Genomic DNA, 11,343 nt, shown 5'->3' with positions numbered 1-11,343 from the left:
GTGGGGCCCAGGATGGCCCACACTCCACCCCAGGCCCTACCTGCCCTGCCTCTTCCCACCCCTACTCTGTCCCCTTCCATTCCCATTCACCCCTTCCCTTAGGCCCACCCCTGCTCCCTTCCCACCCCACCTCTTTCTTTCCATCCCCATTGTGCCCCTTCCACCAAGCTCCTCCCGCAAGTGACACGGCCTGAGGAATTACCAGAGGGCCTGGTACTGGCAGCAGGGGTTGGGACCCTGCACTCACTGTGGTGTCAGGAAACAGAGCGACTCAGCCCCAGCCTGCTGGAGTCCTCTGAGCTCAGCTCCCAGCTGTGTCATTTGGTGAAGCAGAGTGGGCTGTGGCCGGGGAACTCCGCTTCCTGCCCCCATGGTGAAGTCGAGTGACCCAGCTGAGAGATGACGGACTGGAACAGGTTGAGCCTGAGTTGCTCCTCTTCCCATAGCTCCCGCTGCTGGTGAATGCAAGGACGGGCCCAATACCTGCTGCTGGCACCAGGCCCCTTGTTTGTCCCTGAAGTGCAAAGCCCAGGCATGGTTAGCTGCCCCAAACCAGCCAATGCATGGGATAGCTCTCTTCCACTCCCAACCTCCAGGGTGGAAACAACCCTCCATAACTTACCAGTTCTGAGCAGGATGCCTGCTCCTCCTTACTTTTGTGCTGGCTCCTTCTATCCAGAATCTTGAGCTCTAGACATTTCCTTTGGCTGATGAGGTAAGCTGGTAAGAAAGTACGTGTTGTCCCAGACCTGAGTGAGGTAAGGTATCCATTCCCTGTGTCTCTTGCTTTTCCTGAGCAACACTGGCTTCCTCCAGCTGCTACCAACAGGCAATCAGCACCTGGTAGGTAGCCTGTTGGGAGCAGAGCAGCAATCAGCTGTGAAACAGCTAGTAAACAGGGAGGTCAGAGCAGCAGTCTCTGGCTGCATCCTCAATGTCTGTTTCCTCTCTGGGTAGTGGCTTGCATCTGGACTTTGAGCACCTCTGAATTCAGTCCCAGTGGGTAGCCAAGAAACATCCACGTTTAATGCCCAGTGGGTAGCCAAGAAACATCCAGGTTTAGAGGCAGCATTAAAGCACGGGCAGCTTTATAAAAGCAGACTTTAGCACACTCAGCTAACTGGCAGGCAAAGTCCCATGGGAAGAGACTCTAAGGGATAAAGTAGTTCAGGATTGCTGACAGTTCACACAGGCAATATTAAAGATACAATGGCAAATTATCCCATTCAAAGGAATGAGAGAGCCATATTTGTCTCTTACTGTCCTTCTTATCAGGAGCTTTTTAATGATCTAAAAATCAAAAGGAAATCCTACAACAAGTGGAAACAAATTGCTAGGATAGAGTACATACAGTAATCAGAAAGGCTAAAGCACAAAATGAGTTACACATAGCAATGGGCATAAAATGCAATAAGAAGAGGTTCTGTAAATACTTTAGGAGCAAAAGAAAGATGAAGGAAAATGTAGGTCCTCAGTTTAGTAGGGCAGGAGTGCTAATAAATGAGGATATCAAGAAGGCTGAGGAGTTTAAAGCCTATATTGCTTCAGTCTTCACTACAAAGGTAAATTGTGACACAATTAATGTTAACAAGGTGGAAGGAACATAAGCCAATATAGGGCAAGAATAAGTTAGACTATTTAGATAAGTTACTTAGATGTATTCAAGTTTGCAGGGCCTGATGAAATTAATCCTAGGGTACCTACGAAACCAGCTGAAACAATCTCAGAACTGTTAGCCATTTATCTTTGAGGACTCATGGAGGAATGGAGAAGGGCAATATTAGCACATACTTTAAAAAGGGGAACAAAGAAGACCCCAGGGAATTAGAGACTGGTCAGCCTAACTTTGATAATTTGTTTTAGTAATTTTCTAGGTATTAACCAATTTGTAAGCACCTAGGAAATAATAAGAGTTAAAAGGAATACCTAGCATAGCTTTTTCAAACACAAATCATGCCAAACTAATGTGTTTAGTTTTCCCCATCCAGGATTACTAGATGGGGAAAACCATAGATGTGATATATCTTAAGAAGGGCTTTTGACACAGTCCCCTATGACCATCTCATAAGCATACTACAGAAATGTTATAGAATGACTATAAAATGGGTGTACAACTGATTGAAAGAACTTTCTCAAAGAGTAGTTATCACCGATTCAAGGTCTAATTGGGAGGCTGCATGTAGTGAAGTTCCACTAGGAGTATGCCTTGTATATGGTGCTATTCAATATTTTCATTAATAACGGATAATAGAATGGAACACATACTTACAAATTTTGAGGATGACACCAAGCTGAGAGGGGTTGCAAGCACTTTCAAGGCCCAGATTAGAATTCAAAACAATCCTGACAAACTGAAAAATTGGTCTGAATTGACCAAACTGAAATTTACTCAAGGTAATTGCAAAGTACTCCCTTAGGAAGCAACAATCAAAGGCAAGTTACAAAATGGGGGTTGGGTAAGTGATAATACTGCTGGAAAGGATCTGGGGCCTTACAGTGGATGTAAATTGAATCTGAGCCAGCAGTGTGATGAAGTTGCATTTAAAAAAGCTAATATTCTGGAATATTACAACATGTGTGTTGTATTTTTAACACAGGAAACAATGGCCCCTGTCTTTGGCACTGATGAAGCTTCAACTGGGGTACTGTATCCAATTCTGGGCACCACACTTCAGGAAAAATGTGGCAAAACTGGAGAGGGAGCACAGGAGAGCAACAAAACTGATAAAAGGGTTAGAAAACCTGACCTATGAAGAGAGGTTAAAAAAAGGGCAGGGTTAGTCCTGAGGAAAGAAGCCTAGGGGTGGTGAGCTGATAAGTCTTCAAATATGTTAGAAGTTGTAATCAAGAGGATAATGGTCAATTGTTCTCCACAGTCCACTAAGATAGTACAAGGAGTAATGGGCTTAATCAGATTTAAGTTAGATGTCTGGGAAAACTTTCTAACTAGAAGGGTAAATAAGCACTGGAATAGGTTACCAGGGAGGCTGTAAAATCCCCATCAGTGGCAGTTTTTAAAAACAGATTGGATAAACACCTCTTAAGGTTGGTGATAGTTTATTTGGGCCTGCCTCAGTGCAGGGGGATGGGCTTGATGATTTTTTGAGGTCCCTTTCAGCCCTACATTTCTGTGAACCCATGATCTTATCAGCACATTCTGAACTGGGCTATAAATGCCCTCAGAACTCCCATAACTCTGCAACATCTTTTATGAATACACATCTCATTAGAGGCCTGCAACTAGACCCAAAACTGATAGGAGCTAAGCTACAATTGTTGAGGTAGGGTGGTAAAACTATCTGACCCTCATGGGCGAGCCTTCTGCCCATGGGGATGGTATGATGGAGTTGCAATATCTTTCATTCTACAACCTGGCATACAGCACAGCTGGGAGTGCAGGAACAGGGCATGCAACTGCTGGTGCTCTGACTCCACAGGCAAGAGGCTGCACTGCCTCAGACTGTAGGGAACGTAGAAGGTCTGGCTTGGATTGGGTGGGCTTGTGTCCAGGTCAGGCCCAAAAATTAAGACCAAGCAGATCTTCACTTCTAATATTCATACTTCTTATTTACACCTGATATTTCTCACCATGGATTGTTTCTTAAGCTTTCCTCCATTACTACAAGGGACTCCAGGCAAAGAGGAACCAATGTAATTTTATTTACAGATGAGAGAGGTGTGGGATTTGGGAGATCAGTTTCTGGAAGGCAATGGGGGGAGGGAGGGCAGAACAGGGCATGCCTGGGATGAGAGGAGATAGGGTCAGTGGATTTGTTATTTAGCTGATCCACCTGATACTGGCCCTTGGGGGTGGGAGGAGGACGTAGAGAGAGAGAGAGAGAGAGAATATGGTCAGCATGATCTGCAGCCTCAGGACTGAAATAGTGGCTACAGAACAGCCTTACTGCCATTTCTCCCTAATCTCTGTGCAATACTCCTACACCAAGCTTGGCTACTTTTTGGTAGGGTTACCAGGTAGCTTCAGAAAAAATACCGGACACACTTGATGAGGGGGGAGGTTGCCCGGGAGGAGAGGGGGGTATGGGTTGGGGGCAGCGGGACTGGCCAGGGGAGATCAGGTGTGGGGGGAGGATGGCAGGGCTGGTCAGAGGGAGTGGGGCTGGCCAGGGGAGATTAGGAGGAGGAAAACCGGCTGGCAGGAAGCCGGGCTGGTCGGGAGGGGCTGAGGAGAGTGGGGTTGGCCGGAGGGGGAGGGAGAGAATCGGCTAGTGGGGAGCGGGACTGACCTGGGTACATGCAGATCCCAGGGCGCTGCCTGTCCCACGCGTGGTCCCAGTGAAGCATGAGTGAGTCCAGTTACGGCTCCACAATGCGCTTGAACAGTGCTCAGGAGCACGCACAGGGCTTCTCCTCCTTCCCAAGATGTCACTCCTATGCCAGACGCAACCAGAGGCTCCCAGCGCCAATCGCACATGTCTGGTATTTTCTGAATTTTTTTACCGGACAGAGGGCTCAAAAACGGACTGTCTGGTTGAATACCGGACACCTGGCAACCCTACTTTTTGGTGCAGAACCCAGGATTTGGTTTTATATATATATTAGAATCCAGGGATCCCAGATCTTGCAATTAGTGGAGAAACTAGAACAAGTGACTTTATAAATGGGCTTGGATTTGAGCATAACCCCATTTGATAAATTCCTGAGTCAAGGGATTGCTACTGAGAATGCTCTGCTCTATCCTTCTTAACAGCTCATCCTTGGGCTAAATAATTTTTTCAGTATAGGCTTGATTCAAAGACTGCTGAAGCCTATGTAAATAAGCATTCTCATTGACTTGGGCTTTGAATCAGCTTTTCCCCACTACACCAAACAAAACCCAACTGTATTTAGATAAATGTAGAAGGTTTTTTTTCTCTCCAGATTTCTAGACTTAAATATCTGCAATGTAATACAATAGAATGACGAAACCAAAGCTGCACATTCAATGTAGAGATCCATTATGCTTTATTTACATGCGGCACCATCTTTTACAAACTAGATTACAATTTAAAATAGAATACACAAGGCAATATCTACTAACACCAAGTGGAGTAAGCACTGCATTGCTACTTCATTTGGAAAGGGGATCAATATTTTAAAATCAAACTTGTTTCCAATCTTTGTGTAGTAAGGTAGTATATTCATCCAGGACAGCATCTAGTTTACAAGATCCTCAGTAAGAATGCAACATCAAAGTGCAAGATAGCCCAAATTAAAAGTATATACTGTTCAGTTCTTCAGTATGTAAAGACAGCCATGCATCAAGGCTGTGGATTTCCAATTTATATGGCTTGACATGGTGAAACAAAAACAGATAAAACAATTTTACAGATACTGTATACATGTTATTTTCCAATCATGCAACTTTTTTTTAAAAAAAAGTTTAACATGTGAAGTCAAAACGTACAATCCTTTCTTCCATCATATTAACTAAATGCATCTGGTCCTCCTGCACATGTGTTGGCATTTCCAGTGTACATTATGTACTAAAACAATTATAGGAGAGTGATTGCCAAGCAATGACATAAGTTTAGAGTAATATATGTGCTAACATTTAGCTTTGTATAGCAGTAGTACAAATATTTCTGGAGTTAGGTAGTGGCCTATTAATCAGCTATTCATGAGAGAAGATATTCTGCAAAGAAAATTAAACAAAAAGCAGAAACATGCCATTGTCTAAACTGCCAAAGTACTACCCTTTTATTTAATTATGTATTTATTTATTTTTGGGAACACAAAGTTTAAACAGTAACCTGTGCATGTGTTTTGAGACTATCTATCAGGCATGAATTTTAGGGGAAGAAGGGATTTTAATGCAAAAAAATATTCCTGAAACTAAGGCCAAAGTTTTAAAAAATGGGGTTCCTGAAACCATACTTTGGCATCTAAATAAGTGATCTGATTTTCAAAGGTGCTCCATCCCCAGGTCTGCCATTGGATTCTCAAAGAGATGTGACTATTCGGCACTTCTGAAAACCAGGACACTTCTAATGTATCTAAATAAACATTTAGAGCTGGGATTTTCTAAGGGGTCTAAATGAATGAGACACCCTACTCCCGCAGAGCACCTAACTCTCTTATGCCTCTTGAAAATTCCAACCTTATCTGCTTAATTTCAGATATTTAAGTTTGAAAATTTTGGCCACCAAATTAGAGCTAGAAAAGACCTGTAAATGTTTCTAGTCCATCCCTCCCTGGGTAGTGCAGGTTTTCCCCCCCAACACTGGGGCTTTGTCTACACTGCAGGGTTTTTGCGCAAGAAGCTTTTTGCAGAAGAGAGCTTCCACAAAACTTCTTGTGCAAAAGCGCATCCACACCTCAAAATGTGCTTTTGCGCAAGAGAGCATCCACATTGCATGGACGCTCTTGTGCAAGAAAGCTCCGATGGCCTTTAACAACTGTGCTTTTTGCACAATAAACCTCTGCGGAGCATTCACACATGCTTTTTTGCACAAGAGCTGTAGTGCAAAAAGGAGTCATTCCTCGTGGGGAGAATAACAACTCTACTGGCAAAAACCCTCTGTCCTGTTGATTTACTGTATTTTTTGTGTGTGCAAAAATGTGCTTGAGGTGTGGACGCTCCGCCGGTTTTTGTGCAAAACCAGACGTTTTTGCGCAAAAACTTTGTACTGCAGACATAGCCTCGGGGCCCAAAACTGCCCTGCAGACACTAAGGAGAGTTTTGTCACAGACTTCAGTGGAAGCAGGATTAGGCCCCTTATTTGCTTGTGCTTTGATTTTGATTTGCTGGAGAGGTTCTGTAACTTCTCCGCTATCGTTTGGATGTCTGTCTCTGAACTGACTGGTGTTTCTTCATTTTCCAAAAAAACTGGACCACGTTTTGTAAATATGGAGTAACTCCACAGATCTTATGGGACTCATGCTGCATTAACATTGCAGTAACACAGTCGGGCCCAGTATGTTCAAATAATCAATCCTTCCCTTCCACTAGACATATCTGTTCCAGAGCAAGAAAAAATAAAATTACTCATCTTTGTCACCATAGTCTTAATGTCAAAAAGGCACTTGACACTAATGACTTGATCCTGCAATTCTTATACAGACCAGCCCATTTAATGGGAGATTTTATCTGAGTTGACTGAAACATTGGGCCTTATCTCCCTGTGAGTAATTGCAAGCGATGGGGCAAATCCTAATCACTGGCATAAATCCTGTCCTCCAAAATGAGTATAGCAGGGTCTGCTGCAGTGGAAGAGGTGCAGTTCTGCTGCAGGGATGTGTGCGTGTGTGTGCAAGAGCTGAATTCCCGAAGATGTGCTGCTCCCCTCCCGTATGCACTGCATGGAAGGCATTTGGGGATGGGGTAGGATCGGTGGATCTGCTTATGGTTCTGATGGCTATTCCCTGCTACAGAGGGGACACATAACCAAGGAAGTGTGAAGGCTATTTCTGCTCTGATGCTGGAGAACCAGCTATGGAGTGGGCTGGAGAAAAGGATTCCTTGTTCCTGCTCCCAGGAGTATCCCCAGAGAAGAATCCAGGTGCTTAGGTTATGTATCAGAGAGAGAGAATTCTGTAAATCTGGGGTAACTCACTACATCAGTTATTCCAGATTTACATCACTGTAACTGGGAGCAGAATTTGGTCCAGTATCTTTTGTAATTCTATTCCACAAAGTGAGCCAATTCTTTTGTCAGCCCAATGCCATTTAAGTTACACCAGCAGATAGGTCAGTCCAATACTGCTCCAAAAAATGTAAATAAAAAAGGTGCAGTTGGTAGATATAGATGGTAGGAAGCAGTGTTCCCTCTAAGCTGTGTGGCAACACAGTCCTGCAGCTGTTTAATGAGCCCTGCCCAGCCAGAGGCTCAGGGCTCCATGCACGGAGCTGAATGACTGAGCGGGACTGATTATGCAGCTGTGGGGCTGTGCTGTCATGCAGCTTAGAGGGAACACTGGTAGCAAGCTATAGCAACATAATTCTGTACTACCTACATATTTGTAACCCACCTGAAATTAGATTTTGTGAAAGGGAGAATCTGTTGCTTGCTCCGTGACAACGCAACAATGTATGTCCTCCAGTGGACAAGAGACAGTTCAGCAAAATATCACACCAGAAATAAACACAAAGCCTGCTTTGTACCGGAGTACTTGTGCACAGCCCTCCTATTAGTCAGCGAGTGAGACTTTAAGATTAAAAAGTGTCAATCAGCAAGCACAATACCACAGAAGACAAAGAAAGAAAAACATCCTCAGTTTAATTCACATTTAATGATGTACCAAAAACCTGACACATACTGTTATACACGCCGAGTACAGTGAAGGCTTGCAATAAAGCTCTTTACTAACTTTGGTAGAAGGTGCCTGCATGTGGACTCCTGTAAGTGAACTAATCCCTAAAACAGATTACTGCTGTATACCATTGTCGTACTGGGTAGCTGGCTTCCTGAAATTTCACCTCACATGGGGTGATCAGTAATGTGCATAAACTAATTCTGATAAAGAAAATATAACAAATTAGTCCCTGCCATTGATAAATAGACCACCTTAATTTTAAAAATTGTTTTGTTTAATGAAAATGATAAACTCTTAGCTGCTTGATATGCTACAGGTCTACTATAACCACAACTGCACAGAGTTTACATATTCAGTAAAGGGCAGGATGAAATCAACAGGTTCATCTATAAAATAGAACAGTACAAGCATGAGGAAGTTACAATACAAAACAAAATTTCCATCACACTAGGAGCTGTTATTTCACCAATATTACTTCAGAGAGCTGGAAAGTAAGGAGCAAAATGGGGCCCACAAATGTGTGTCTGTAAGTCTGTGTGTGTGTGTGTGTGTGTATGTGTGCTTGTGTGGTGGTGGCGAAAGGGAGTCACTCCACATTGCATGGTACACGTGTCAGTGGGAACTCATGCACGGAAACTTTGGGTTAAAATGCTAGTTTGTTTTCCTAACATCCATGCATACTGATCTGTTTCTGTACATAATAAAATATATTTATATATTTATACGCATAATGCTTTTATGCAACGAAAAAAGTCTTCATATATCACTTTGGAGAAGTATGTATACACTGTCCTATTCAGAGCTTCTTCATACCAAGTTCTTATGTACCATTGGTGTTTCCTCCTCTCCCCCCCCACAAAAAAATAGTAATAAAAAGTAATCAAGCTTTCCAGATTATAGAGAGGATCTATACAGCAGCACCATACCTTTTATTCGTTATTCATTCATTGTTATTCATTTAAAAAAAGAAACCCATAAGCAAAACATATAAAACTGCCTTGTCTTTTAGTGTCATTTATCCAATTACAATCTAAGCTTATATGAAAAGCTGTTTGTATAATATTACTTTCTTGCCTTTCTCTCTACAGCTTCTTCGTTCAGATTGGATTACGCATAGCGAGAAGGAAAACATAATCAAGGATATGTATGTAAGAAAAATCACTGATGTAATAACTTGCCCTGCAGCGATTTGCATTTGAACTTCTGATGACTCTATTGTAAGTCACTGCTGATACATATACTGTAAGTTATCTTTTCTGCAATGTCATATATTTTATTTCCCTTTCTTTTTGTTTTTTAAGCCATATCCTTACAAGTGGTTACATTCAACTTGTTTGGCAATGGGTGGATAGCTCATTTTAAGATCAACCAGTTTCCAACCTGCTGAGGCAGGCAAACTCTATTCCCTGCAATCATTAAGGGTAGCTCTGCTAACATAATGCAATAGGTGAGATTGATCAACTCAGGTGCTGAATCAGTAAACATAATGAAATCACACCCTAACTCAGTCCTTACAAACACTGGACACAACTAGCAATCTTGCTAGTTTCTCTTGTAATATCGACCCTGGCTTGATGTTTATGAAAAACAAGGTATGTACCATTAAATTTAAGAAAAAGATTTGAAAAAAAAAATCAACAAAGAAACCCCACAAACCCCATCTCTCCTGACTTCAGTCAGTTGCTTGTTGTAATGAATGCTACATACTCAGGTAGTGCTAATGTCTGACGCTATTTTGTGTAACGGTAATTAGTACAGCCTTTCATTGTGCATACACTGCATTTCAGATGCACCAGGAGAGAAAGAGAAAATGGTTAAAACATCTTTAGAAAACAAAACAAACTGTAAGTTAGAGGGGTCAGATGGGGAAACCCCTCAAAATAGAAGCCAACTTAAAATATCCCATAAACCATTAATATATTGAAACACCACATACTCATTGACAAATAACTACTGTAAAGGCTACACAGTGTGTTCTCAACAGGATGGTGCTGAACATTGTCTCCACAGTAGGTGCTTGACCATCCCCCAAAAAGAAGATTTTGCATACTTTAGAGTGAGTTCAATTCTGAAAAAGGAGGCTCTTCGCTTGGGAAAGGGGCCCATTAACAGTCTCTGCTTCGTTAGGAAAATAATGCAGGGTTCACAAAGGTCATAAGCTGTAAACGGTATCACTGTCCACTTGCTGACAGCAGATTTGGCAAAAGGTTCTCTCTTTAGGTCTCGTGTCAGTTTAAGGGCCTGGAGAGGAAGAAGGAACAAAAGCAAAGAAAACGAGATTATTAGGTATAAAAAAATAACCCACATGAAATGAAAGACAACATTAACCATTTGGTACTGGCAAGTTTAGTTAGTGCTCTCCTGCAGGAAACATGGTGCACAGTGTAATAACCCTGAGCATCAGGCAAGAGCTGCTGTCTGTCATGGAAGTGTTCATGTGCAATGGTTTACAGGTTTGGCAGCTCACAAAAACTAAACTGCCCTCCAACCCCAGAGAACACTATGGATCAAGTCTGAATGATAGAAACCTAATCAGGAGCCCAGGTGTGTGAGGTAAATTTACCAGCAGAAGTTGGTTCAATAAAACACTTACCCACTTTGTCTTGCTAGCATCCTGGAATAAACATGGCTACAACAACACGGAAAGAAACCTACTAAAGCTTCTACAAATTCAATATATTTTCAGATGGGTGGTAGAAGGATCCATCTAGAGTCTGTCTGTTCCTCTCTACCATCTGTTGTGGGTCTTCTTAACATCATGAGAGGTCTGGACACAAGTTCTGTCTGAGTCAGAGTGTATATCAGCTGCCAAAGAGAAACACAAGTTGCTCCTCTCCTCCCTGCCCTCTCTGTACGCCTAGCCATTGCTGGTGCTATGAACAATGAACTAAAACTTAAACTCTGTACTCTGACCTCCTACATGGCGCAAGATGCTATCACTAGACCAACTGAATAACTCCTACAAATTCAGTGTTAAAACATTAAAGATATTAAAGGTCACATCCTCAGTTACAGCTGAGGAGCGCACAGAGCAGGTTGGGGCACAGGGATAATCCTTAAGCATAAATTACACAGATGAACCCTACA

General features: G+C 42.5%; 1 protein-coding gene across 1 annotated transcript in view; it reads right to left on the bottom strand.

Moving 5' to 3' along the window:
• Positions 1 to 4,941: 4,941 nt before the first annotated feature.
• The window catches only part of FOXO3 (forkhead box O3), a 160,796-nt gene continuing 154,394 nt past the window's right edge, over positions 4,942 to 11,343 (bottom strand). The window contains exon 3 of the mRNA XM_006123179.4: positions 4,942 to 10,497. The gene's annotated coding sequence lies outside the window, so the exon portion shown is untranslated. The remainder of the gene's footprint in view (positions 10,498 to 11,343) is intronic.

Source organism: Pelodiscus sinensis, chromosome 3, assembly GCF_049634645.1.
Source record: "Pelodiscus sinensis isolate JC-2024 chromosome 3, ASM4963464v1, whole genome shotgun sequence".
NCBI lineage: Eukaryota > Metazoa > Chordata > Testudines > Trionychidae > Pelodiscus > Pelodiscus sinensis.
Note: the sequence above shows the minus strand (reverse complement) of the source record. Positions and strands in the feature narration are given on the sequence as shown.